The 27,089-nt window shown below is 47.6% G+C and overlaps 1 protein-coding gene across 4 annotated transcripts in view; it reads left to right on the top strand.

Moving 5' to 3' along the window:
* The window catches only part of ARHGAP39 (Rho GTPase activating protein 39), a 147,135-nt gene that overhangs the window by 53,002 nt on the left and 67,044 nt on the right, over positions 1-27,089 (top strand). The gene's annotated exons all lie outside the window — the stretch shown is intronic.

The following is a 27,089-nucleotide window of genomic DNA, read 5'->3' as shown; positions in this document are numbered from 1 at the left end:
AGGGAGGGATATCCAGAGTCTTTTTTCCTGGGCAGATGGAGATCTGTCAGCAGTTTTGACAGCAGAGGCTGATGGGCTTCTGGACTGAGCTTCACTGCCGTGCTTAAACTCTTGCAGAGCAAAAGTTGCCTGCTGTTGCTGATTATCTGGTTTCCATGGGTTTTTTCAGTATTTTGATTAGGTTCACAGTTTGGGTTTTTGTGCTTAAAGTGAAGTAACAGAATGTCAAATACTCCTTCGTACGCCTTGCTCCCCATGGAACGCTTGCGCTCATGTGGCCAACTCCTGTATACAACAACTATCGACGGCAAAGGCGAGCTTAAGAAGCGGTTGAGGACTGTTGAGAGCAAGCATTCCCTGGCAGGGGGACAGCCTTGCCCTTTATTGCTCTTTTCCATCCTCACTTGCTGCGACTGCATGGAAGCACTCAAAAGGGCTTGGAGAAACACTGCCGGCTCTGTTCCCGTCCCATGTCCTGCGTAGACGGCGGATGCGGTCAAGGGCCACGGTCTGTGCAAGCGCGGGGCGCACGGGACGGTCCTGGAGGCATTGCACCGCGTAAGCCCATCACACGTGATCTTCTGAAAAGGGCTATACAGCTCTGGCCAGCTATTATATTGCAGCCTGTAACAGAGAGCTGCCCCAGGTCCTCCCTAGCATTGCTAAATCTGCTCTATCCTAATTTATTCTAATAAGGCGAGCTTTCAACTCCTATCCAAGCTCTTTCACTGCGGGGCTGAGTGTGTGTCACTGTCTGGGACGTGGCATCCTTTGCTTCGGATAGAAATGTTTTCTTGGTGAACTGCTCCGCTGCAGGACTAGGGGAATGAGCTTTTTGTGCTCTAATTTCAGAGTCGATGGGTTTTTGTACTCTAATCAAGAGGTTTTGATGCCGTAATTAAAAACATGGACTTAATGGGTATTCTGTGGAATGTAAATTCACAGGAAAAATACAAGTCAAACTTTTGAGACCAAAGCACTTTTGTGCTCACTTAGTCTATTGTAATTAGGGGTGTGGTGCTTAAGGAATATTAATTAGCCCCATGGGTGAGGCTGGGGAGCCAGAAAAATGCTGCCTCCGCCCCTATTCCCCAGTGGGAGTTTAGCAGCTGCCTGCTGAGCTAAGCATGGGAGACAGCAAGTGGCAGGGAGAAATGTTTGTTGGGGGAGGAAGGGTATCCCCCAACCTCCTCCTTTAAAAACAAATAAACAAATAAAAATAAAACAAACCACTTTCAGGAGTTAGGTGCAACTTTCTTTAGTAGCTGGTTTTGCCAAATGAGTTTAAATCGCCTCCATCATTTCCCTGGGGGTAGTGGTTACTGCTTTAATTGCAACAGCAAATTCAAGAAGACTTGTAGCAAATGTTGGAAAGGGAGTTGGTTCGCCTGACTGCTGTGGTTAGCATCTGCAGATGGGCAAGTGTCCTAACAGAGCATTGGCTTGTCTGCTGGACTGCTCCCTTACGTGAGATTTGGTGCCTTGGAAGATACCTATTCTGTCCACGGCAAACAGGTAAAGAGCCTCTGTTGCCACATCCCCGAGGATGTGCCAAAGGCATCTCGCTATCCTTAGAATATCTAAATTATAGCTAAATTACCCTGTTAGTCCCTGGGAATCCTGTAAGACTTTCTCTGGACGGAAAATGAGGCAGGAACTGATCAGTTAATGAGTAGTTGCTTGGGTGCAGGTGATCAAGAGCTGTTCATGTATTTGGTGAACAAGCCCAACTAGCAGCAAGTTTGTCTTCACTCGGGTGACTACAACAGTTCAAACAGAAAAATGGTTTTAAAGCTTAAAAAGAGAAGGCTGCAACAATTAAAAACAGACTGACGTAGAAGGAAGATAGCTATACTAATTATGGTGGTAAATGCAGTGATCAGGAAGAAGGGAAGAATGATAGGGCAGAATTATCAATTAGATACTGACTCAGGAGATCAAAATGGCAGAGGGAGAAATGAGTGCTCAGAAGTTAGCTTTGTGGCTAGCCAATGTGTACAAAACTTGTTCTTAGCCACGGTACGGGCCTGTTATTTGATGCAAGGGATATACTTGTTGGTAATGCAGAAAATGCAGAAGAACTCAGCCTCCTCCTAATGTAATTTAACCTAGTGTGGTTTGGAAAATGGAGACAGAGGGTAAAGTTTAGATGCATTTTTTTAAAATTGGATAATTTATGGCAAATAGAATCATAGAATAGCCCTGGTCGGAAGGGACCTCAAAAGATCAGCTGGTCCAATCTTTTGTGGGATTAAATAACTGTAGGAATAACTTTTCAGACCATCATTTTTCAGTGAGTCTTGGAAACTAAGGAAACCAGAAGGTCTAAATAAAAGCTAATGTTGTGCCAATGTATTAAAAAGGGAAAGAGAAAGATCCAGGTAACTGTCCTGGCAGCCTGGTGTTTGAGGGAAAACAATGTGTTGGCTGGTAGAAAACTATTAATAAAGATTTAATGGCACTGTGGGGTCCCTTAGCATGAGCGTGTAGATTATGGGTCACGTTGACCTCTGATTCTGGCAGATACAGGAAAGTTGATCTGCTATTGTTTTAATTCTGGGAGGATTGAAGGCAAATGGCAAATAATCAAGGGAGCGAACTGGACCTGGATTACGTGGTAAACTGCTGCTGCTGGTGGCAGGACTTGGGGACCTGGAGAAGCGGTTTGTTTTCTGTGGACTAGTTTCTTCATTACTTTCTGTGCCGCGCACTTCAAATCGGGGTTCGCTGCTTGCCAGCATCCAGACACCTGCAGCTGATGGTCGTCCCATGTTCGTGGTGCTCTGCTGGTCTGATGGACAACCAGGTCCAAATATTGAGACTAGAATGTCTGAACTAGAAACTGGGCTCTAATTTCTGAATGGAGGTCAGATATTTTTTCACTAGCAAATTCTTAAAAGGAAGAAATAATACTTTCCTAAGAAAAGCCCTTTAAACAGCAGTATTTCTATTTTGAAGTTAAAACTAGTTCAGGGAAGTCTGAGGGCCTACGCTATCCAAAAGGTCAGACTAAGAGATAAGTTTTAAGTTTTCAGTTGTGGCAGGTGAGATCATTTTTTTTTTAAATATTCATTTCACTGGCAGCTGCTAGCTGTTTTCCTTTGAGATCTGGTTAACCCAGTTTCTCCTGCTGCAGTGTCTGCGGTAATGAGATAGACTTCAGTCTGGTACCCGGCATGTCGCTGCGACATGCGGTGTTGTGGCTTCGTTATAGGACCAGTGAGGAACGATGGAAATGAACCAAGGGACATGAGATATACCTGCTGCTGCTGCTGCCACCGTGTCCCTCCTCTACTTGCTGGCTCCTGTGCTAGATCGAAATTTGGCTGCAACATCTGCTTGACAGCGCCTGCGGTGCACAGCTTGAGCCTGGACCTCTGCCATGCTTGGTGCTGTACATAGTGGCTTTAGTCTGTGTAGACAAGGCAGAGTAGGTCCTGTGAGGGTTGACATGCCTTAAGCGATGTGGCAAAGCTGGGGGAACCCCAGCAATGGGGGGGTGGTCTCTTTCTATTTGGGTATATTGACTGCTGAAGTGTTTGGGGACAGACTTGGCTTTGCGTAGGTGGGCCAAAGTGCCCTGAGAACCTCTAGGGCTGTAGAAAGCAGCATCAAACACAATTAAATGCGGCAGAAAAGCTACGTGGGAATGGGAAGAGGTGTTCTACTGCCTTAAGACATATTGAGATCCCTTAATAGGTCTATTCTGAAGTAGTTAGTGCCATGCTAATGGACGTCGTCCCACTAATTGGGAGAAGTGAAGAACAGGAACGGGTTCCTCCGAGTTGCACCAAAGACTCTATACATTGTCCCTGTAGCTGCTTCTTCCCCACATCTGGTTCCAGCCTTGGGATCACAGGAATAAATGATCACATTTAGCCAACCTTCACTTACATCTGTGCTCTGCTGCCATCTTCTCCAGAAGTTACTGTTTTACATCTGTCCTCTTACACTTGTGGTGCCCAACCAGAACATGCTGCTTGTGGGATGTATAACCTAAAAAACCTCAAAGGACAACTTGAAAGGCTTGCTACTACTGGGAGACTTGTTTGTTCTCAAGTACCTGATGACTGCTACTGTAGCTGCATCTCCATAAAAATGCTGCTCGGCAGTTAGTTGTTGTACCTAGTGAGATGCATTTTTTTTTCGAAGGTGAGACTCCTTGGCTTGGCTCTTTTGAATCTGGGTAGCTGAAGGACCATCATGGGAAGGACTCTGGCTTTGTGTTGCCTTTCCTGGCAGGAAACCATGGCAAAAACACTTGTTGTGGACTTCAACTTTCTCTGGCTGCTTCTAAGCATGTTGCTTTGCATCTCTGTTGCAGCTACAGAAGAAACAGCAGTGAATAAAATGGGGTCATGAGCAAACCCAGTCTTTCTCTGGTTTCTAAGTATTTCAGACACTTGCTGCTATCTGCCATAACTAGAAAGCATTCAGCATTTTATTATAATAAACTATGTACGCACCCTGAAGATGTACAGATGTCTTAAGTGTAGGTCCATGGGCATTTTGAATTAATTTGGGAGGATGTATTTCATGCCTGGGCTTGACGCAAAAGTGAATGGGCTTTCCTCGGCCATGTAGCTGACAGACACCAGGGCATGAGCCTGGTCGGGTCTTCCGTACGCTTCCTGCCTTTTTCTGGAATGGCTAAACCACAAAAAGCAGAGAGAAACGGAGACAAAAAGGAAGTGATTTGCATGTGGTTGCATAATGAAGCTGCAGAAGATTAGGGATTAAACAACACTGAGAGACCTGGAGGTTTACCAGGGTATGAGAGCTCCCATGATCCAAAGGCTCCAGAAATTGTTCTGGAGACGCTGGTTACTATAATGCTTGCTAGCGTGCTGTAGCACTCAGCACTGCCAGTTCAGAGGCTCCTTTCCAGAGACAGATCATGCTTTCTGCCTGGACCAGGTTGCCCAGAGAGGTTGTGGATGCCCCATCCCTGGAAAGTGTTCAAGGCCAGGTTGGATGGGGCTTTGAGCAACCTGGTCTAGTGAAAGATGCCCCTGCCTATGGCAGGGGGGTTGGACTAGATGATCTTTGAAGGTCCCTTCCAATTCAAACCCTTCTATGATTCTACAGTTCCTTACCCTCAGCCCTTCCTTCTTGAACATCATCTTCACCTGCAGCTGCTGCTGCGCTCTCCTGTTATGCTGAGTGGTGGCTCGTATCCCCTTACAAAGACTGTCTGTGTGTTGTGGACTCAGAATTGTTCAGGTTGGACAGCCTGCACCTCTGCTCAAAGCAGGGTCAGTGTTGAATTCATCTGGGCTGCACAGGGCTTTGTGCAGTTGGGTCTTGAAAACCTTCAAGCACAGATTCTGCAGCCTCGTGGGGCCCCTTTTGCAATGCTTGACTGTTATCATAAAAAATGTTTCCTTGTGAAATATGAAAGTATTTTTCCATTCTCATTCTGCCAGGGAGAAATGGCTCTTCATGTAAGTGGGAAAGACTTGGTTTATATCAGTTTGCATTCCTATGCAACAGATTATTTTTTTTCAGCATTTGAATAAATCACTTCATTCTACATCTTCTGTGTTATTGTTCAGTGGCAACCGTGGAGGTTGCATATAGTTATTTTTGTAATACAATTAAAGTAAAACACCTTCAGCTACTATTACTGCTTTCCTTTCATGTCTTTGTGTCACCTGTTTTTCCTCCCCGCATTGAAATTCTCCAAGAAAAACGTGTAAAATCTGTTTTGCACTTGTGTCAGTTCAGCCTAGCTCAGCCTCCTGATAGATAGGGGACAGCTTACTCTCTTTTGCAGTCATGTAATTCCATTCGTGCTTTTGGGTCCTGGGAGATTTGGGAGCTCATTCTGTACAGCTCATGAGTTTTGATGGTACGATGCTAGTCCTGATAACTTCCATATGAATAAATGTCACTACACGTGCATAACAACTCTGCCAGCTGATTCCACCTTTTTTTCAGGAGATATGCAGGGATGGTATATTTGGCCACAAAAGCGATCAGAGGGCTGGAACACCTCTGCTATGGAGAAAGGCTGAGAGAGTTGGGGTTGTTCAGCCTGGAGAAGAGAAGGCTCCGGGGAGACCTTCTTTTGGCCTTTCTATACTTATTAGTTCCAATACTCAATACTTTCAATGCTCAATACTTAGAAGAAAGATGGGGACAGACTTTTTAGTAGGGGCCTGTAGCAATAGGACAAGGGGTAATGGTTTTAAACAAAAAGAGGGGAGATTCAGGTGAGATATAAGGAGGAAATTTTTTACGCTGAGGGTGGTGAAACAGTGGACCAGGTTGCCCAGAGAGGTGGTCGATGCCCCATCCCTGGAAACATTCCAGGTCAGGTTGGATGGGGCTCTGAGCAACCTGATCTAGTTGAAGATGCCCCTGCCCATGGCAGGGGGCTTGGACTAGATGACCTTTAAAGGTCCCTTCCAACCCAAACTCTTCTGTGTTTATATGATTCTATGAACTTGACCGCCTGGCTGCAGTTTTGTGCCTGCTGTTGTAGGGCTTGGAAAAATGCACAATAAAATGATGGTACTAGCTGAAAAATTCAGCAAAGTTACCACGGGGTGCAGGGAAAGCGGAGCAGGGAAGTGTGCCTTCCTGGCAAGACCTTTGTCAGACCTAAGCTGCTTTCCCACGGGTTGTCTGAAAAAGATGCTGCAGGGAAGGGTGTGACAGGGATGCAGGACTTATTTCCGAATGAGGAGTCTGAGGGAAAACTCTGTAACTTTGAGTGTTAAAGTTTAGCATTGCTTTGCTAGGAAGATCTTTCTGAAATGTAGCTGTATGCCCGTTTACATGCTCCACCATATGATTCCTAAAGAGTTAAATGTGAACTGAAAGACTGTGGCTTTGACATGATGGCGAAGAACATGCATAAATTGTGGGGGAAGCCTTACAAGTCAGTACAAGGTGCTGGGAACAGGCAGTAGGACACTGTGTTTCAGCTCTTTGGACTGCCTGCCTGCTGGGCATGGGCTGAGTTCAAGCCGGGAGCTGTTCCTGCCTGCGAATAGCTCCGGCGGCTGAAAACAGCCGGGGCTTCAGCAGCTCTGGCTCTTCTCACAGTGACCAAGGGCGGGTGTTCAGCCAGATCTTGTCACGCTGATCATCTTCTGGGTTACTTCCTCACTTAATGTCCTCAATTCTCTGCCTTACAGCCAAGAAAATAAACTTGCAGCAATGTGAGATCTGTTTAAGAGCTTAATGCCCTCTTTGGTCCAGCTTCCAGGTGATGAAACCAGGGTCTCCTGCATGGCAGAGTCCTTGCTGCTAGGACGTAGGCTTATCCTGATAAGATAAGAAAATTTCATGAAGCTGCAAAGATTTAAGCTAGGTTTTACTGGCTTGTTTTTTGTCACTCCCCATCTGTGCAACAGCAGAGGAAAAGTGGATTGATGTACTTTATCTTGCCACAGACCTCCGCGTGCGTCTCTTTGGATGCAACGTAGGTAAAACTGCGAAGTGATCCCAACGAGGTGCAGAGTAGCATTTGGGAAACGACCTGGGAAAAACCAGAATACCAGCGATGGGGTGTTGAGAGATGCTCTGGCAGCTGCCCAAGTCGTCTGTCTGGGGGAGCTGGCTAACCTCCACGCCATGTGCTTCAGGATCCTTTGCTGGCGAATGAAAACCCAGTGCTGGAGTGTTTTCCAGACCAATCTGTTCCCACTGGAAACTGAGCACAGACACTCCATCTATTACTGCGGACTGCCCAGTATGTGCTGTATAAACAAAAGCAGGAACTGTTGTTGTGTGGCACTTCATCAACGCTTGTTTAGCTCCTAGTCCCGAGCAAATGAAACTTGGCATGGGCTTACTCTTCTCGTTTTGTCTTTCCAAAGAACAAAACCAGTTGTTAGGGACCAGGGAATGTTTGGAACAGTTTTCAGGAGATTAGAAGAGCGCCTTGCCGATCTACAGATGCTGCAGAAGAAGCATTCCTCCCCGTTCCCACCCTGAACAGCTATGCTCTGTATTCAGATACCCAGAGAAGTGGTTAAATACCAGGAATCTGAGCGTAATTCAGCTCAAACAGTACTATCGGAGCAATTTATCTGGCTAATTTTAGTAAAATGTGTTATTAAATGGATTAAGGTAATTAAATGTTGTTATCATTAATAGCTTACGTGATAACATGTCCTGCCACGGGACCCTTCTTATCTGCGACCTCACTGTAACAAATCAGGGCCCACCAAAGATGATGATTATCATTGCAGAGGCAGCATGACGTAGTTTTTTAGGCCTTTAGTGCTACAGTAGGATCAAAACCCCAGGTTTTATATTTCAGAAGTGTTTGCCTTTAATGCTGTAGCATGGAGTCAAGACTTCAAAGTCTTTTTTCACGTTTAGGGTCAACGCAATTCACCGAGTGCTACTGATCCCCTCTTGGAAGAAAACAGAGTTATCACTCATCTTATAAAAAGAAAACCAAGAGCAGTTCTTGCGCAGCCAGGACAGCCCCAGCAGGAGCATGAGTTACAACGCGAGATGCGATAGCAAGGGAGGATACGCTGCCACTCCATGCATGGGTAGCTGCAGCGCTAATTTTCGAGGCTGTGATGATGTAGGCATCGGTTTTGCTCGGTAGCATATGGGGAGTGCTTTTCTCTGAGGGTGCCCAGCAGCAGGCAGAGCTGGCAGGGTACTAAAAGCCTTGAATAGCTCAAGCTGAATGAAAAAGCTGGGAGGTTTGCGGCCTCTGTATTTTTTTGCCTTTTTGTTTTAGTACCAAATTAGCAAATGGCACTCTTTTATTTCTGTGCACGGCTGTAGCTCTTCTAAAATTTGGGGGAGGAGGAGGAACAAAAGCAAGCTGCTAGAAATATATCATTTTGAAACCAGTATGTGGCTGTTGACAAATAGGCATGTAGTTATGGTAATGCACAGCCCACCTTCAGACCCCAGAGAACAGGATTTAATGGCAGGTTTCTGCACTTTTCCCCGATTGGAAATAATGCAGCAAGTCCTCTGAAGAATTTTGATCCTTAGAGCTGTCAAACACTAAATGTTTTATGTGCCCTGTCGATTCAGGCGACGCTTTGAATAGGATGAACACAAAATCTCCATAAATGGCCTAAACGGCTGGGATTGAGGGCACAGCTCTTACGAAACACCTACTTCTGCGCTCACCCGAGGAGGCTGCAGCCACCTTCTTGGGTCTTGAGACTTCATGGATGCATGAGGTTTAAGGTAGTCAGAACTGAAACACATTAACCTCTCCTCCTGCCTTGCTCCAGAAGCTGCAGAGCCTCTTTTAGAGGAGAAGGCTTTGTTATTTCCTCTGCACGGCTGGAGACTTGATTTTTGACAAGAGATTGCAGCATCCCAAACTCTTTCTGGAACAAGGACAGAGGGCTACATGGAAGAGTCCTCTTGCTTGCCACTGTAGGAGCTGTTCCTCTCCTTCCTGGATACAGGCTGGGCGATGAGTGGATTGAGGGCAGCCGTGCGGAGAAGGACTTGGGGTATCGGTGGCTATGGGACACGAGCCGGCAATGTGCATTTGCAGCCCAGAAAGCCAACCGTATCCTGGGCTGCATCCAGAGCAGCGTGGCCAGCAGGTCGAGGGAGGGGATTCTGCCCCTCTGCTCCGCTCTGGTGAGACCCCCCTGGAGCACTGCGTCCAGCTCTGGGGTCCCCAGCACGAGACAGACACGGACCTGTTGGAGCGGGTCTAGAGGAGGGACACGGGAATGGTCCGAGGGCTGGAACACCTCTGCTGTGAGTAAAGGCTGAGAGAGTTGGGGTTGTTCAGCCTGGAGAAGAGAAGGCTGCGGGGAGACCTTATTGTGGCCTTTCCGTACTTAAAGGGGGCTTCCAAGAAAGACTCCTTTTTGTCAAGGAGCGTGGTGACAGGACAAGGGGTAATGGTTTTAAACTGAAAGAGGGAACATTTAGATTAGATGTAAGGAAGAATTTCTTCACTGTGAGGGTGGTGAGGCACTGTACCAGGTTGCCCAGAGAGGCTGTGGATGCCCCCTCCCTGGAAGTGTTCAAGGCCAGGCTGGATGAGGCTTTGAGCAACCTGGTCTAGTGGAAGGTGTCCCTGCCCATGGCAGGGGGGTTGGAACTGGATGACTTTTAAAGGTCCATTCCAACCCAAACCATTCTGTGATTCCCTGTGATAACTAAGGTGGGCTCATCCAACCTCATGCAGTCCTTGGTGGTTGTGCCCATGGCAAGTCTTCTCAACTCTTCTCCATTTGGCCATCCAGATACCACCTTAAGCACTGGAGAAGTGAGGAAGGGGGAAAAAAAAGCCAAATTTTTCTGGGCTGGAAACAGCAGAGGACAGGTCTAATCCTCAAAATGGGATTCTTGCCCACAAAATGCTCAGTGAAATGGGAAAGAAGTCTAAGGCATGAAACCAAGAGGGTGAAGCACGCCGGAGCCGTTTGCGTGTTTGGTTAGGCTTCCTGTGCCGCACCACGTGTTGTGCAATCTGGGTGCTTTCCAAGGCACCGTGAAGTGATGTCGCTGCTGTTTTTTATTTCCTTTTCTCTGCTGGAGTGGGCTGGGACAACATAACTACATATGGACGTCTTTGGATAGCAGAGGTCTGTGCGGTACTGCTGGTTCTTAACAAGTGTAGCATGGAAAGGTACCTGCGGCACTTGGAACGGAAAAGCAACAAGATCTTTGAGATCTCCCAGCTTCCGCGAGGAGGATCAGACCAGGCTCTGGAAAGCGCTGTCGTGCAGAAACGAAGCTTTACCCCTGTACCAGACAGCCCAGCATAGCTGAACAGATGGTGCTGCAGCCTGATCATTCCAGGAATGTCGTCCCAACCGTTGAATAATTGGTATGGGGGAGAGCCTCTTCCTCGCTGAGGACCAGATGGGTCTGCTGCGTCTTCTTAGAGGGCATTGCGTTAATGTGAGCATTTAACGAGAGCTGGGCTTCTTCAGCCTGGAGAGGAGGCTGAGAGTGGATCCAACTGTCATCTTCACCTACCTAATGGGGCAATAGTGAAGACAGAACCAGGGTCTTCCATGGATGGTGTACAAGGGAAGGGTGAGAGGCGATGCACAGCTGCAGCATGGAGGGCTCTCAATTTGGTCATCTGCAAGGTCTTTACCTGAGAGTGGTCACCTAGAGAGGCTGTGAGATGTCCATCCTTGGAGATTTCAGAATTTGGCTGAAAAAGACCCTGAGTAGGATAACTTCAAAGTTACCTGTGCTTGGGGGAGGAAGGGAAGGTGGCCCAGGTGAGCTCCAGAGCTCTGCTCCAGCCTAAAATATTATAAAAACAGGGAAACATGACGTTGGGTTGTAACTCCTGTGCTGCAAGCTTTCCATCTCCCATCTAGAATAAGGACTGAGACCTTGAGAAGGGGGAGGGAGGTGTTCTTGCTCTTTTGGGGGTTTTATTTGGGGGGTTTTTTGGAAGATGCACACTGTTTTCCCTAGCTGCAGAAAACTTGCTGCATTCTTCTCTTAAATTTCTTCCTTCTTTTCTGCACAGCCTTGCTCCGGTTGGGATGCAGAGATTTCCTTTTCTCCTCTACATAGGGACCTCTGGGAAGCTACTGTAGTATAAGTATCTGAGATTTATAGCAGGGAGCAGCCTTCCTCGTCCTAGCTGACCATCCGGGCCAAGTTTTGAGGTCTATCCTATAGCTGTCGCGTTTGCCTGCCGAAGGGCGTGAGCCTCAGGAATCTGCTGCTTCTGCCAGAGGAGTCTCTGGAAACAGCAAATGCTCTCACACCTGCCAAGTCACTCTCTCATGGTGGGTTATTCAGTTTGGGATGGGGTTTTGCTCTTTGGGCAGGTTTTCTTTTACAAAGTTCGTTCCAAGGACTGGTGAAACATGCAAGCGTTTCATTTCATTGCGTTTATTTAATGTGATTTGTGTATAAAAGTAGCCCTTTTAGGTGAAATGTTATTTATTGACATCCCTGATTTATTTCTCAAAGTTAAATATCCAAGTTTTAGTTCACTAACCAGAAAAAAAAAAATTCTTTCTAGCATTCTTTTTTCTTAAGTTTCAAGGTTACTTAGGCCTGTCTTGCAATTGTTCGGTTTATCCTTAAGGTCAGCTGGGTTTTTTGCCCTAAGAGAGAGAAAGGAGAATGCAATTTTGCTCACAGGCTTTGCTGCGTACACTTCATAAAAATTGACTTTGTCATCTCATCCAAGAGCACTTGTGGAAAGTCTCTGAAAGCAGCTGGTCTGCTTTGCTCCAGCACTTTTTGGGGGTAGTTTGCATTATATAAAACCATAGTTATTGTGCGTGGGGCCAACAGAAAAGGGAAGAAGCTTGGGAAACATGGTGCAGAAGGGGACCTTTGCTTTTCAGCTTGTTGTATAAGTAATAGAATAGTTTCCCAGTGCTATGTTCAGTTATTTCCTCATGCAGGGGCTTTACAGTATGGCATGAGAAGGCATGCACGCTGGAGGTGGGAATCCAGGACTATTTAGTACCATCTTTCATCCAAACAGGTTGTTCATGTTCTAAGTTGGACTGTTTTTCTTGTATGCTTTTATCATATCAGAAATAACTATTTGGATTTCCAGATTGAGCAGGAACGCTTGGTTTCATTGATTCTTCCTGATACCCTTTGTGTTCCCTCCCATGTGCATCCATGGCATCTTGTTCTTAGATTATAAACTGGTCTAGTCCTGGACTAGGCATATTAATAGCCTTTAAAACTTTGGAAGAAGCTGTCATTAGTGTCTGTATGAACGCTTTGAGCTCCACAGTTGATATTTAGAGGGGTGGTTTCTGCAGCATCCTGGGAGGAACTGGCTCAACATGCAACATGCGTTCATGGAGGGTAGATCCATCAGTGGCTCTCAAAGCACCATGCTTTGCATACAAACTCTGGATGCTCAAACTGCTGATTTACCAGAAGCATAGAATCCTCAAATTATAGAATCACAGAATGGTTTGGGTTGGAAGAGACCTTCAAAGATCATCTAGTCCAACCCCCCTGCCATGGGCAGGGACATCTCCCACTAGATCAGGTTGCTCAGAGCCCCGTTCCAGGGATGGGGCATTGACCACCTCTCTGGGCAACCTGGGCCAGTGTTTCACCACCCTCAGCATGAAAAATTTCTTCCTTAGATCTCGTCTGAATCTCCCCTCTTTTAGTTAAAACCATGACTCCTTGTCCTATCGCTAGAGGCCCTGCTAAAAAGTCTCTACATCTTTCTTACAAGCCCCCTATTAAGTATAGAAAGGCCACAATAAGGTCTCCCCGCAGCCTTCTCTTCTCCAGGCTGAACAACCCCAACTCTCTCAGCCTTTCCTCACAGCAGAGGTGTTCCAGCCCTCGGACCATTCCCGTGTCCCTCCTCTGGACCCGCTCCAGCAGGTCCGTGTCTGTCTCATGCTGGGGACCCCAGAGCTGGACGCAGTGCTCCAGGGGGGTCTCACCAGAGCGGAGCAGAGGGGCAGAATCCCCTCCCTCGACCTGCTGGCCACGCTGCTCTGGATGCAGCCCGGGATACTGTCTGGCTTTCTGGCATGCGAGCACACATTGCTGGCTCATGTCCGGTTTTTCATCCACCAGTATCCCCAAGTCCTTCTCCACAGGGCTGCTCTCCATCCCTTCATCCCCCAGTCTGTGCTGATACTGGGGATTGCGCCAACCTGGGTGCAGGACCTTGCACTTGGCCTTGTTGAGCCACATGAGGTTCACTTGAGCATGTTGGTTTTACTGAGTTTCTCTCCACACCTGTGTCTCGATGACCATCAGAGATGACTTTCTTCTTACTGCTTGGGCTTTTCTGATTTGCATAGCACAGACATTCTTGGTTTTGGGGTGCCCTTCTGCTGCTGTATTAATTCTAGCTGGCTTAATGACAGCACGGAGGAGAAGCCGATCTCACGGGGTGTCTCCTTCAAATGGTCACAAAGTGTGTGCAACCACCAGGAAAATTTTAAACTTAACTCTTGAAATGCAAGGCTTTTGCATCCCCTTGGGAGCAGCAATGGTCCTGGGGGAGGACAGGGGAAGGGGTAATGTAAGGAATCACGGCTGGATGCCTGGGACTCCACTGGAAAGGTGCAGACCAATATTTCTCCTAGATGGGGAGAAGGTTTGCGGGAAGGGGGAGATGGGGGGCAACCTGCTTTGCTAACTCACTTTTAAATCATCCTGGCAGCCTGAATGACAGATTTCACACCAACTGTGCTGAGCAATTGGATTCTGCGCCCGGGCACAAGGCGTGTTATCGGAATGATTTATAATAGCGGAACATATGGCCAGGTTTCAGTGCGGGTAGCAGGCATTTCCCCTCCATTTTGCCTCTGCTTTTTGTCTGTGCTTGTGTTTGGAGGAACGATCGAGGCTTTTTGTTTTCTATCGCTTGTTCTGGTAGCAAAATACGGTGCTCGGGGAGTAGGGAAGGGGCTTAGGCAGGTGGTGGTGAGGAGCAGAAACTCCGACTGCCACACGGATCCAGTGCATGGTTGTAACTTTGCTCCTGCGTTTCTGCAAAGGATGGAGGGATTTTGTGCTGGGTCAACCTGCGTGCAGCAAGCTTTTCCCTGCTGCTCTGCTGGAGGGGGCGGGGGCGTTTCTTCTGCTAAATGAGATTTGCTGTCTAGGGCTACTGTCTTGGTGCTTTGAAGCAATGAGCACTTCATGTTTTACAGCATTATCTCCTAGACCTATAAATATCACCGCATCACTGTCGGGAAGAGGGGGAGTGCTGCTTCCTAATGTTTTCTTCCTATCAGAGTAGGACCAAGAGGTTATCTGATATTTAGGTGGGAGCAGGCTCTTGCTGGTAATCTCTGCCGTTGTTCAGAAAGGTCATCTTGTCTTACAGGCTCTAATTGCTCCAGTCATCGCAGGGATTTTTAGGGTCGAACTCTGCATTTACAGGACGCAGCAACTGCAACGGTTAAATTGAGTTGACGTCCTGGGAACAAGGATTGCTTGTTTTCATCCCCGGGCTTTCTACAGCCCCGCTTGGCATGAGTCATCTCAAGTCACCGTCCCTCCTCCTCCTCCTCCTCCTCCTCCTCCTCCTTGGTTCCTCCCGTTGTCCCGAGCCCAGCCGCGATGGGAAATCAAATGATGTCAGGACCGTGACAGGTGGCTGCTTTTTGGCTTCAAAATGGGGCAAATCACCTGCTCACGAGCAGCTGCTGCTTCCAGCCCTGCTCTGCCACTGCTGAGGCTCGTGCATGAGTTAGGACAAGGTCCTTCTGCCTTGCCCTAAGCAAAAACACCCCTAAGACTCTGCTCGGTATTTGCGAGGCAGGCACTTGACCCCAGCGGAGCTGTGCCAATGTTTAATCTTGCTCTGGCAAGCCCGCAGGGAGGATGCATATTTTTCCCTGTGTGTCAGATCTGGTGTTCGTAGTTCCCCAGTCTTTCGCAGACCTCCAGTTTCTTAAATATTTCAGAGTTCAAAAGCACAGGGTGTGCTTTCAGACTTGCTTTCCACAACTTGCGGTTAGGTTTAGCAAATCTGTGAAAACAACCTTTTCCAGATACCCATGCAATGCTAGTTAGTGCTGAAGATAAAATTAGGTTATTGTGGATTATTCCTTGTTCTCTGGCATTATCAAATATCCCCCTTTTCCTCCCAGTGATGTTTGTCATGGGAACTCTCGTGAAAAGACAAACTTGGCACTGGAGGCCAACTTGGTATACCACAGCTGCAAGTTAAATATTTAAGGGTGTGTATTTACAGGCTTGCAATCCTGTGCTGTAAACTGCTTTAACCTCCCCACGTTAAATCTGTAAAATGGTATTAACCTCCTGTGCTCCGATACCGCTTGAATTCACAAAGAGAAAGTGTGAAGTTTTACTGCTTTGGTGGAATTTTTGTCCTTTTCCTGCTGCCTTCAGACCCTGATGACTTTGAGGACCCCACTCTCGCAGTGGTACTGACTTCGCCATGTCAGCACGCCGGGCAGCTCATGGTCATAAAGTTCCTGCTCATTTAAGGGCTTGCACATTGTCACTGCTGTAAAAGTGTCACTGCGGTGAGACTTGCTGCCTTTCCTTTCCTACACCCGGTGCTTGCTACGCCCATCCACACTTGGGCTTTTTTCCATCTAGGCTTTACCTTGTTTAGTTTTGAAGCAGTAAATTAAGTCTTTGTCCTTCAGGATTGGGTCAAATTGACATTACAGCTACATCGAAATTACGTTTTTCTTAATCAACGAGTTAAAAAAAATAGTAGTTGAAGAAAGGGTGCCTTGCACACGTGGTAAGGAGGGTTGGGATTCAGCAGCTGCGACCGTCCGTGCTGGAATGCCTGCCTGCTCCTCTCCCTCGCTGCCCCGCTGCTGCCTGCCCAGCTGCCAGACCAGAGCTCTGCCACTGCCCCTAACTCAGATGCTGATCCTCCTGTCCCCAGAGCTCAAGGATATCAGTCATAGAATCGTGGAATGGCTTGTGTTGGAAGGGACCTTCAAAGGTCATCTAGTCCAACCCCCCCGCAACAAGCAGGGACATCTTCCACTAGATCAGGTTGCTCAGAGCCCCGTCCAACCTGACCTGGAATGTTTTCAGGGATGGGACATCAACCACCTCCCTGGGCAGATCTTGCAGGGCTAAGAAAATACACAGGACAGGATCACTGCACGCTGGGATCAAACCATTACAAACAAGGGACATCCCAGCTTTAGCTTTGGAGCACATAGAAAACATCATAGTGGAGTAATCGATGCAAAAATAGGCAAGGAAAAAAGACCCAGCTTAGCTAAGCTGCAGTAAGGACCCCTCTCTGCATCGGCTCCGCCTGCACGAGTCTCTCTGCCAGGGCAGCGGCGCAGCTGGGCTCACAGCCACGGAGAATTTGGGGAAAAAAAAATAATAATGTGCTTGCCAATATTTTTATAGACTTTGCTGGCTGGGAGCTCGGCTTTGTGGTGTTTGATATACGGCCCCTGATGTGCTTGTTTTCATGATCTCGGAATGGAAATGGGGGCTCTTGAGATTTGCAGAATCCCTTTTTGCAGAAATTTTGGGGGTGGGGGGTAGGTTTCTGCCTTCAATTCTGATCACTCCTGATTTTTCTTGAATTGCTACAGGTTGTTGCTTGTTCATAGGCTTTTGGCAAAGAGCTTAAAGTTCAAAGCATTCCACTCAGTATTTCACACTTCCAATATTGCAAAGAGATTATTACTATTAATAACACATTAATCATCTTTCCTCTGAAGATTTTGATTGGAAAAGCAAAATAAGATTTTTGTTTGTTTGTTTTAAGAAGCATTAGAGTCGGTGTTGGCAAGTCCCAGTGCTTGGATAATCTTCAGTCTGATTTTTTAGAAAATTCAGCACTGAAAATTTGGGTTTGTGAATGCAACACTGACTCTGAAGTTGTACTAATGTCTAGACCTGATTTGGGGAGACACATATGGCATGTTCTTAGAGTGCCAGCACAGATGAAGGCACCATCCAAAATGATCCATCTTCAAGGTGGAAACCATCTGCTATGTTGCTTTGAGAAGATGCAGCTTCACCCAGCACCCACCTTGGTCCCACCTTGGAGGTTTGGCGAGAACCATCCTGCAAAACCAACTCTGCTGCCCCAAAACTGCCCCGCTAATCCCAGCACCAGGGCATCTCCGAGTGACTAAGGCGTAAAACAAGTCAGCGTAAGGTGTCTTGCTAGTTGGTCTGGCTGGAAAGACGTGGTTTGGATCCACTGGTTTGGATCTGGTTTAGCTGGAAACCCATGTGGTCTCAGAGATTTAAAAAAAACGTGAATACTTGATCATAAAGTTCTTCTACTGGGCTGATGGATCTTTTGGGTGTTCAGCAGAGGTCTATGATGAATGGAAATGCCTTCAGTAAATGGAAAGTTTCTTATAAAGCAATGCACGATTGCTTTTGGGATGCAACCTTAGCATCCTGGAGAGGATGCTGGCTGCGTACCTGGCTGCACGGATGGGCATCCTGCATCTCCCGAACCGTATTCTGGGGGGACTGCACCTGCTCTTTCCCTCTCTAGCTCATCCCACAGCACCCTCCAGCTCTCTCTGCCATCTTTTTTGTACGGGCAATGGCAGCAAACGACTTGGCCCGGTGCTGCTGCCTCTCCCACGCCATGTGGACTGAGCTCTCCAGTCCTCAGCAAAGAGACAATTTGTGTCCTTCTGTCCTCAGCCATCCTCTTTCCTTTAAAACAAAACTTCTTAGAGGGTGATATCCTCAAGACCTTGACCTCTCCAACTTGGTTGAAACAAGCCAACAAGCTAAAAAGTTGTTAGTTGGTGTACGGAGAGATATAGGATCCCATAAGCCTCCAGCTAAAATGCTTGAGCTACTTTGAGAAGCTTGAGGTCAACCCGGCGAATTTGCTACTTTCATGCAGATACTTGATTCATCTCTGCCTGTTTGTGTTATCTGCTTTCTGGCAGCTTTCTAGACTCTTTTTTTTTTTTTTTTGGAGTTTAAAGGAGATAATGCATAGCTAATGCTCACGCTGTGAAGTTTGGATTGGGAGCATCGGTACTCGCCAGAAAGCGGTTGAACTTGCTCCGATAAGAGGGAAAGAAATCGGATCCGTCCTATCCTCTTTCTGAAACTGTCCTTTGAAGCTGTGGGTTTTTTTCTGTGTGAGCTGGTGTCTTATCCCTCTGTCCTCTAGGCCAGAAGGGATGTAACGATGCCAAAGACATCGATGCAAAATGGGACATTGGGCGATGGGAGGGGTAGAAAAGCTTTCCACGGCTTCAACTCTGCTTTCCACGGCAATGATTTCCCCGGGAAGGGGAAAAAATGGCCGGGGCAGAGCAGGGTGATCCTTACCCCCAGTACCTTGCTGCTTCTGGGGATTTCCTAACCTTGGAATAGCCTATTTAATAGCTACCAATGGGCTTGTCCTTCTTGAACTCGTCTAATTCTCCTTTGAACCTATTTATGGGTTTTGGCTGCATTGCTGAATACATTCCACAGCTTAATTATGTGCTATGAAAAGTAATTTCCTTTAGTTGTCTTTTAAACCTACTGCTTGATAACTCCAGAGCAACCAATAAAACACATCCTGAAAAAAAAATGAGTAATCATTCCCTAGTCCTCTTCTCTGCATTACTTTTTAGGTATAATGGGAAACTGGATTTTCAGCAATGCCTCTGCTGATCTAAAATAGTCTTTGGCTGTGTTTTATGCTCCTTTGGGACTTCTACATTCCAGACTGTCCTGGCTACCCTTTCCTAGGTCTAGCATATATATATTTTTTTTTTTTTTTTTTTTAAAGGACTGCAATGGCACAAACATGCAAAATGTGGGCACTTCTTGGTCGACTTGCCCTATGATGTGGTCTCAGTCCTGTTTATTCCTTCCCAGTAACTCCTGACACCTGGGATAGGGAAGGTGGCACATGACAGCACTTTGGGATTCCTCTGGGACCCTGGCTGACCTTCAGCATCGTCTTACCACTAAGGCATGGAGACCCTAAACTCATGACCAGATACCATTTCATTACGGTTCATTTCATCTGTGACTTCTTCAAGCTTTTTCTTCTGACATCTCAGTTTGACATAGTTTATTCATTCAGTGTTATCCTCAAATAAGGAAGACTTTAATGTGGGAACACCCCTCATATTTGAATTTAGTCTTTCTTCTATGGCCTTATTTTTGGTTGCTTTTTTCTCTCCTTGTTTATCCATCAGCTACTCCCTACACCCGCTCACATGACATTTCCTAGTAGATTCCTTTATTGAAGGTTTAATTTTCTTTTACCATCTCCATTTTAGTTTAGTTTCTATGGGAACAGAGACAAAGATGGAAATGGAAACTACCTAGTCTCGTCTTCGTACTGGGACACGTATTTTGTATATACAGTGCAGTAGCTGAGAGAGGCTGAAGTTCAGGAGGCTGCTTGGCTTCATCCAACAGGTCTGGTGTGAGAGAGTGGTGGGGTTAGATCAGGCGATGGGTTACAACACGACGTTGTTATATGCTGCTTTATCTACACTCGGGGGCAAAAAGGCTGGGAAACCTCTATGGGAGTGCCTGTGAGCAGAAATACTTGCGAGGCAGCCTCCTGCCCTCCTAGGGACTGTGCCTGGCTGTTAAGCCTGAGATCTCCCAGGTGGGTGGTGAATCTCATTGCACATCTCGGGGATTTTGATTCCCAGGGGAAGCAGGGTATTGCAGCAGGGATGGGTTTTCTGGTTTGGGAGCCCTGAGAAGGTGCTCGGTCCAGCGCTGGAGAACATCAGACGTCCCTCTTGGGTCTCAGCTCCTGAGTCCCTCGTGGTGGGGAGGAGGCAGCATGTTGAAATGATGCTCTCCCTTGATCAGAGGGAGATGGACGTTCCCCTGCCCTGCGTGGGCAAGGCAGCTTCTGCGCATGAAGCGAATCTTGAACAAATGGCAGCGCTTAGGTTTGTTCCTTCTGCGTTTTACAAGGTTTTTCTCACAGCTCGCCCATGATTAGGGAAGACTAATTTCATTTGTACTCGCCCTTTGTTGCTTGAGCAGACCTTTGCAAAGAAGCAAAGGCTTATGCAAGGTCTCTGCAGTTCCCGTAGTGATTGCAATATTAATATTTAAAAGCGGCGTTCCAGGTTATCCGGATATCTATTTCTTCAGTAAAGAAAGGAGCTGGCAAGAGCTGTAGTTCCCGGTGTCAAGCTGGCAGAGAGAGCTGGGAGGCTTAGCCCTATGCAAAAATACTCCTCCATGGTTTGGCTTCCAGAAGTGCTGAAGAAGAGCCTGGCTAGCTGGGAGCAAGTGGCCCGGGAGCTTTCTCAGAAAGCATTTCAAGTGAACCGCCTGCAGCAATGGCATATCTAAATACGTGTTGCCCCAGTTTAACTGGGGCCAGGAATTACTTAGGGTGTGTAATTTAGATTGCTAATTACTCTTGAGTTGCAAATCTCATGTTCCTATCTCCAGCAAATAAAAGGCACCAAATGACTTAGAGGAAGTTTAGTGCAGACACTGTTGGTTTTGTCATGCCGTGTTGCCCCTGCGTGCGTGTGTACCTCTTCCAAAGCAGCTGTGTGAGCAGGGGTGTCCAAAATAACATCTCTCAAACCTGGCTCACTGGCGGTCTGCAGAAGAGCAAGCGATCTGCAGCGTCCTGCCGCTCGTTTTTCAGCTGCCAAATTCCCTCCAGATGACTAAAACACCCAACAGTTTTCCCTGCAACGCTGTCATCAGGCTGCTCTGCCTTTAAACGGCAAGGGGGGATGTCTGGGATGATGCAGCACTGAGCAGAAAGGTGTCTGAGATGTCTTTAAGCATCCCCCACGCAGCAGGAAAAAGGACCCTCAAAGCTCTTTCAACGTATGGCATGGCAGGCTGGTGTTGAAGAGAAGATCCTGCTTATTTAAAGGTTTAAACTAAAAGAGGGGAGATTCAGACTAGATATAAGGAAGAAATTTTTCACACTGAGGGTGGTGAAACACTGGACCAGGTTGCCCAGAGAGGTGGTCGATGCCCCATCCCTGGAAACATTCCAGGTCAGGTTGGACGGGGCTCTGAGCAACCTGATCTAGTTGAAGATGTCCCTGCTCATGGCAGGGGATTGGACTAGATGGCCTTCAAATGTCCCTTCCAGCCCAAACCATTCTATGATTCTATGAAACATGGTGATCCAGTGCTGTTTAACTAAAAATCATTTTTCCCAGGCTTGCTTGCTAGGTGGCATCTCGTCTTCTCCCAAGCGAGTTGCTTGGGCTTTCCAGCTCTGCTTCGCTTCTTGCGATCCCTGGAGCTGCCTGTGTTTGCTGGAGGGCATGAAGGAGAAAAAGTCCAGGCTTGCTGGGGATCACTTATTTACGCTCATTTTCCAGGCCCTTTTTCTGGTGCAAGTTGAACCGCACTGCCAGAGAGGGAGTATGAGAATTTTTTTTCTTTTTTTTTTTTAATTTCTAAAGGGAGTAGGTGGTTGTTGTGCAACTCAGAGAAGTTAGTTATACATTTCTGTACTCTGTCCCTATCTTGCAGTGTACTTTCCTCCTCCAGCACGGCTGTGGGTGGAGAACTGCAGCTCTGTTTCTTCCTGGAACGTCTTTTTTGTTCACTTTATTACCAGAAACAAAAGCTGGAGGTACCAAGTTAGACGTACAAGCCTGGGGGCAAAAGTTTCATCTTCTCTTTCACGTCTTTCCAAGACATTGATCGCTCTGGCTTTGGACCTAAAAATATCTTCTAGGGCAGTAATTTTTCAGCAGGGGTGTGCAGACTGCCAGAGACGTAGGAGACCTGGGGTTTGTGGAGATTGGCACACGAAGCTGTCTTATCCACAATTTCCCACTGCTCGAGGAATGCCTCTCCTTCATACAAACAGTCCCAAAAACCTGTAGGCAGGATCGGGACTCACTGTGTCACACTCATTAACGAGCCTCCGTCGTGGCACTAATTGCTTGAAGCTTCCTCCGAAGATGAAGGGTGAGTGTCCGTGTAGGTGGATGCTTCTCGGTGAGGGTCAGCACTTCTTGGTGTCAATCCTGGTGCTCTCCCAAAGGCAAGAAGTAGTTTGGGGTAGTTTGGGCATCGTGTCTGGGAGACTGAAGATGACATCTCCAGTGGAAGGCCACGATGCCCTGCAGAGCCTGAACTTGTCAGAGAACGCAGTAATTAAATACTTCAGGGCACGCCTGTGTGCCCAGTGTAGCTCATATCTAACTCTAAAAAAACTTAAAACCAATCTGACTTCCAATCTAATAAATACAAAATGTCTAAGGATCGCATTGAGTGGAACAGGCTCTGACACTCGTAGAAAGGCTTCCTTAGCGTTTTCCCCTGAAGCTCATCATCTGGTCTAGAAGGAGACAGTAAGTGGTAGGGAGGAGAGTGATCAACCTCCTGCTTGCAGTGGTCTGCTGGGAGGGTAGGAGAGGCTTGTCCTGGGAAAGTCTAGTTTGTGCCAGTCTTTGTCCTACAAAAGAGGTACCACTGGAGGTAGAGCGGTGACAGCATCATTGGGACCATGTTAGACCATGATTATGGATTGTAAAGGTAGTCTGAGATGACATCTGAGCCCCTGCTCCCCCTTAGGAGCTCCTAGGCATCCTTGTGATGGCCTTCAACACTCGACAGTGGTCTGGAGTGAGCTCTGCCACCCCATCACATCCCTGTGATCTTGGTTCCTCTCTGCTTTTCATGGTTTCTTAAATTAGCTTGACATTTCTGGCACCTTGCTTTTATGATTTATTTTTTTTTCCATGGTTCCTTTCCATCCTACCTACTCAGGTAAATTAGAAATGGTTTTTCATAGAAAAGAACATGGTTTGAATCCAGAGATGCTGGGAGCAGTCAGTAACAACTTGAGGACACGATTGCATGCAAAAAATTTGAAATTTTGAGATTTACTGATTTTCAGAGGACTGATCTGGAAAAGTCACTTTGATTTTCTGAGAGCCATCTGTGAGGTGCCAAAGCTGTAAGTTTAGGAAACAGTTTCTGTATAACTGATGTTTTTAAAACAAAAATCAATCCTCTAAAAGCAGTGGTTTGATTCCATGAATTCGAAAGCATGCAGTTTTTGATCTTGTTTGATGCATAAAGCAGGTCAGGTGAGAACAGTCATCTCTAGCTCCACTTGCCCACTACTCCTGCATCTCTTCAGACTTCAACGTGTAGGTTGTGCCTTTTGAACTGGTGGAGATCTCTGGATACAGCGGGTACGTTTTATTTAGTCTACCCATAGAATCATAGAATGGTTTGGGTTGGAAGGGACATTTGAAGGCCATCTAGTCAATCCCCCCTGCAATGAGCAGGGACATCTTCAACTAGATCAGGTTGCTCAGAGCCCCGTCCAACCTGACCTGGAATGTTTCCAGGGATGGGGCATCGACCACCTCTCTGGGCAACCTGGACCAGTGCTTCACCACCCTCAGCGTAACAAATTTCTTCCTTAGATCTAGTCTGAATCTGCCCTTTCAGTTTAAAACCCTTATCCCTTGTCCTATCGCTGCAGGCCCTGCTGAAAAGTCTGTCCCCATCTTTCTCACAAGCCCCCTATTAAGTATAGAGAGACCACAAGAAGGTCTCCCCGGAGCCTTCTCTTCTCCAGGCTGAACAACCCCAACTCTCTCAGCCTTTCCTCACAGCAGAGGTGTTCCAGCCCTCGGACCATTCCCGTGTCCCTCCTCTGGACCCGCTCCAACAGGTCCGTGTCTGTCTCGTGCTGGGGACCCCAGAGCTGGACGCAGTGCTCCAGGGGGGTCTCACCAGAGCAGAGTAGAGGGGGAGAGTACACTCCCTGGACCTGCTGGTCACGCTGCTCTGGATGCAGCCCGGGATACGGTTGGCTTTCAGGTCTGCAAGCGCACATTGCTGGCTCACGTTCCATTTTTCATCCATCTATATGGGAAGAGGGGGGAACATCAGGTAAAATCGGAGCTCAGGATCCAGCCTGATATTCCAGCAGCTCCTGGCCTTGATCCGTAACTACATAAATACCCCGAACCTTGCAGCTTGTAAGGTTCTGGAAAGAAATCCAGCACGTGACTGCCAGCAGCACTGCATCCCCTGCTAGGCAATAGCTATTTCAGGACAGTGGGAGAAAACAAAGACCTCTGCTCCGTCCTGACATGTATCTGCAGTAATTTCAGCAGAGGGAAAAGTGCTGACAAGGCAGAGATTGAACTCTAAAGCCACCTTAGGAAATAATAAACTTTTCTATCAAAGTGAATCAGTTGTCTATTGGCCTGAGTCTTTGCTCATCCCTTTCAAATAAAATAAAAAAAGGAAAATCCTGCTCCAGCAGGCAAGAGCCGTCAGCTGCGTGTATTAATGCCGCGCTGCTTTGATGGGGAAGGGATCTGACTTTCTTTGCAATGTCAGGGGAAGGTTAGCAGGCTGACACGGCGAAGATTAGACGTGATGTAACTATCGCAGTGCTAGTCAATGGCAGGAATATTACGGTGTGGGGCGCATGATGAAGCTGTCAGAAGAAGTTAATAAGCGTTGGTTTTGTGGGTAGTGGGGGGTCCGTTCCCACGGCGGGAGAGCAGGATCTCGAACCTTACGTCTTGGAAAAAGAGAAGCAAAACTTCCATTTGATAGGGATCGCCAGGAAGCGGAACGGAGATGCTGGCTGCGAGGCTCTCCCCTTGGCTGATGCACTCACGGTTTCTGGGGTTGATAAGAAATAAGACATTTTTTACGATGAGGTTGGTGAGGCACTGGACCAGGTTGCCCAGAGAGGTGGTCGATGCCCCATCCCTGGAAACATTCGAGGTCAGATTAGACAGGGCTCTGAGCAACCTGATCTAGTGGAAGATGTCCCTGCTCATGGCAGGGGATTGGACTAGATGACCTTCAAATGTCTCTTCCAACCCAAACCCTTCTGTGATTCTGTAAGACTTCAGTGAATTTATTAGCATGAAAAAGCAGCAAAACTCTGGTTGTCGCACAAGCTGTGGCCAGTTGGTGTACTTCCCCCAAAAGCATCATTAACACAAGCAGCTTCTTTGTCAGGAGAAGAAGCTCTGAAGGCCGAGCGAACAAAAAAGCCCTTCTTTGGATGTTGTTTGTGATGAAGAGCTTTCTCCCTGCCTTGCTCAGCAGTTTGCAGGCTGGCCGGCGGTGACCCGGGCACCACGCGGCGTATCGATCGGTGGGTGCGTGAGGAGCTTATGCATCTGAGCTACCAAAAAAATCCATCGTGCCCTGATACAGGACTGTGCAGACAGCTGAGCGGGAGCCGATCCAGCTGCACAGCCCTACGAAAGCTTGGGCACAGGGATGGAGCCAGCAGGAGCATTAGGTGATGGTTTTGTGGTCTCATTAAACAGCTGTAAGTTTTGTGATGGTCGCTGGATGGTGCCTGTGCGTGGAATGGTCTGCAGAGCCTGGATCCACCTGGACCGTGCTGGTGGGCCAGCTGCTCCAGGGTTGGGCAAAGATCAGGATCTGTGCTGGGGAGTGCAGAAATGGGAGAAAGTGTTAAGGATGGAGGTGTTAATATGTTTGAAAAGGGAGGGAGGATCGTTAATTAAGTACCAAGGTCCTAAACGAGAGCTGCCCCTTCCCCCAGTACAGAAGTGCATTGTCGCAATGGTTTCTTAAGCCATTAATGCCTGATTTCATAGCACCAAACCTGTGGTTGCTATGCAAAAGCAGTGGATTCTGGGTTTTGACACACACAGACTACTTTATGCACCTGCGTCGGGGCAATCCCCAGTCCCAGCACAGACTGGGGGATGAAGGGATGGAGAGCAGCCCTGTGGAGAAGGACTTGGGGGTACCGGTGGATGAAAAGCTGGACATGAGCTGACAATGTGCGCTTGCAGCCCAGAAAGCCAACCGTATCCTGGGCTGCATCCAGAGCAGCGTGGCCAGCAGGTCGAGGGAGGGGATTCTGCCCCTCTGCTCCGATCGGGTGAGACCCCCCTGGAGCACTGCGTCCAGCTCTGGGGTCCCCAGCACGAGACAGACACGGACCTGTTGGAGCGGGTCCAGAGGAGGGACTCGGGAATGGTCCGAGGGCTGGAACACCTCTGCTGTGAGGAAAGGCTGAGAGAGTTGGGGTTGTTCAGCCTGGAGAAGAGAAGGCTCCGGGGAGACCTTTCAATACTTACAGGGAGCTTGTAAGAAAGATGGAGAGAGACTACTTAGTAGGGCCTGTAGCAATAGGACAATGGGTAATGGTTTTAAACTAAAAGAGGGGAGATTCAGACTAGATGTAAGGAAGAATTTTTTATGATGAGGGTGGTGAGGCACTGGACCAGGTTCCCCAGAGAATTTGCGGATGCCCCATCCCTGGAAGTGTTCAAGGCCAGGTCGGATGGGGCTTTGAGCAACCTGGTCTAGTGGAAAGTGTCCCTTCCCATGGCAGGGGGGGTTGGAACTGGATGATCTTTGACAGTCCCTCCCAACCCAAAACACAATTTGATGATTCTGTGCCCATTGAGCTATAGCAGCTGCTCTTCTACCCCCGTGTAGAAGACGTGGTGATGTGTTTCAGCCTAGTTCCCTGTGAGGGAGGTGAACTGAAATTATTTTGTGACCGTCACAGAAGAGATTTGCCCAGGGACAGTTACTCTGGTGTGGTGGATGCAGGACAACTGGAGTCAAGCTACCGCATAGTTGTCTTGGGATTTTGGGGGGAGCATGCCCAATTTTGGGGCTCATCTATCAGCGTGACTCCCTAGGCAGGAGGAGGGAGGGCAAGGACTGTGCTGCATGGGTGGCACAGCAATTTCATGGTTTGGCTTTCCAGGGGA

This window comes from Aquila chrysaetos, chromosome 4, assembly GCF_900496995.4.
Source record: "Aquila chrysaetos chrysaetos chromosome 4, bAquChr1.4, whole genome shotgun sequence".
NCBI lineage: Eukaryota > Metazoa > Chordata > Aves > Accipitriformes > Accipitridae > Aquila > Aquila chrysaetos.
This window is presented reverse-complemented; position numbering and strand designations above follow the sequence as displayed.